This window comes from Gavialis gangeticus, unplaced genomic scaffold (genome assembly GCF_001723915.1).
Source record: "Gavialis gangeticus isolate Ggan-Ray unplaced genomic scaffold, GavGan_comp1, whole genome shotgun sequence".
Lineage (NCBI taxonomy): Eukaryota > Metazoa > Chordata > Crocodylia > Gavialidae > Gavialis > Gavialis gangeticus.
The window spans coordinates 44160969-44162303 of record NW_017729026.1 but is presented as its reverse complement, the minus strand read 5'-3'; positions in this window follow the sequence as shown (position 1 = coordinate 44162303).

Sequence of the window (1335 nt, the reverse complement as noted above, 5' to 3'; positions counted from 1 at the left end):
CTCCGGCTCCCCACATATCTGAAAAAGGACTTTTTATTGTCCTTGATGCTCAAAGCTAGTTGGAGTTCAGTTGCAGCTTTAGCTTTCTTGGTTTGCTCCCTGCAGGACCGGACCAGTGCAGAGCTATTATAGGGTTTCGGACTTCTTTTGCCTAGTCGTTTACCCCTGGTGATTGTCAGGGTGAGATATAAAGACAAGCATTACTTGCATGAGCGGTTGGTTGTTCCCACTCTCCTGCCATATCTTGATGTTCTTGTTGGGAGAATCTCTCTGCAGGTATCCTGTGGGATCTCACTTGTTTGAATTTTTAGTGGGGCTCCAACCTTCCCTTTACCCCACCCTTTCCACATCCAGGACCAGAAATGGCATTGTTGCCTTGGAGCTCGCTTTGCTGGAATGATGTTCTCACCCAAGCTGCCTGGTATTGGTATGTGCTGCTCCCAAGTTGTCAGCCTGTCCTCAGTTTGGCATGGACTAACATCCCTGTGACTGACCTCATTGCAGATTTGCTTTAGGCAATTCTTTCAATAATAACATAGGAATTCACTTAATGTACAATTGACCAGCCTCCGCTTGTATAGACTTGTGGCTATCGGTTCTTGCCACACTCTGAGTGGGAGTTCTCAGTGTCTCGCTGTGCTCCCAGGTACCTACCCAGCCAGCCACCGCTCCTGGCCTCAGTGCTGCTTGTGACTTTGTGTCCGGCTTCATCACTAGGGCTTCGGCCCTTCTAGGGTCTACTCTCACCCTGATGGATCCCTTCCAGGCTCTGACTAGCCTCAGGTCCAGTTGGGGCTTCCCTGCCAGGCCTGGCATTGCCTCCTGGCTCCCGTCCCCACTCTTCCCCACTGGGTACCTCTGGGTTCCAACACTGCCTGTCCAGTTGGAGCTCTGGGCCCTTCTCAATCCAGTTCTTCACCAAGGTGCACAGCTGGCTCAGCTCTCTGGGCAAGCCGCATGCATCTTCCGAGCCATCCTTCACTATAGTTTCATAGTTTCTAGGGTCGGAAGGGACCTGAGCAGATCATTGAGTCCAACCCCTGCCATGGCAGGAAAGAGTACTGGGGTAAACGACCCCAGCAAGGTGTTCATCCAGCCTCCTCTTAAACACCCCCAGGGTAGGAGCCAGCACCTTCTCTTGGAAGTTGGTTCCAGATCCTAGCCGCCCTGACCGTGAAGTAGTACCTCCTGATAACTAGCCTAAATCTACCCTCTGCCAGCTTGTGACCGTTATTTCTGGTCACTCCTGGTAGTGCATGGGGGAACAGGGACTTCCCCAGTGCCTGCTGGTCCCCTCCGACTAGTTTGTAGCCACTAGATCTCCCTTCAGCCTTC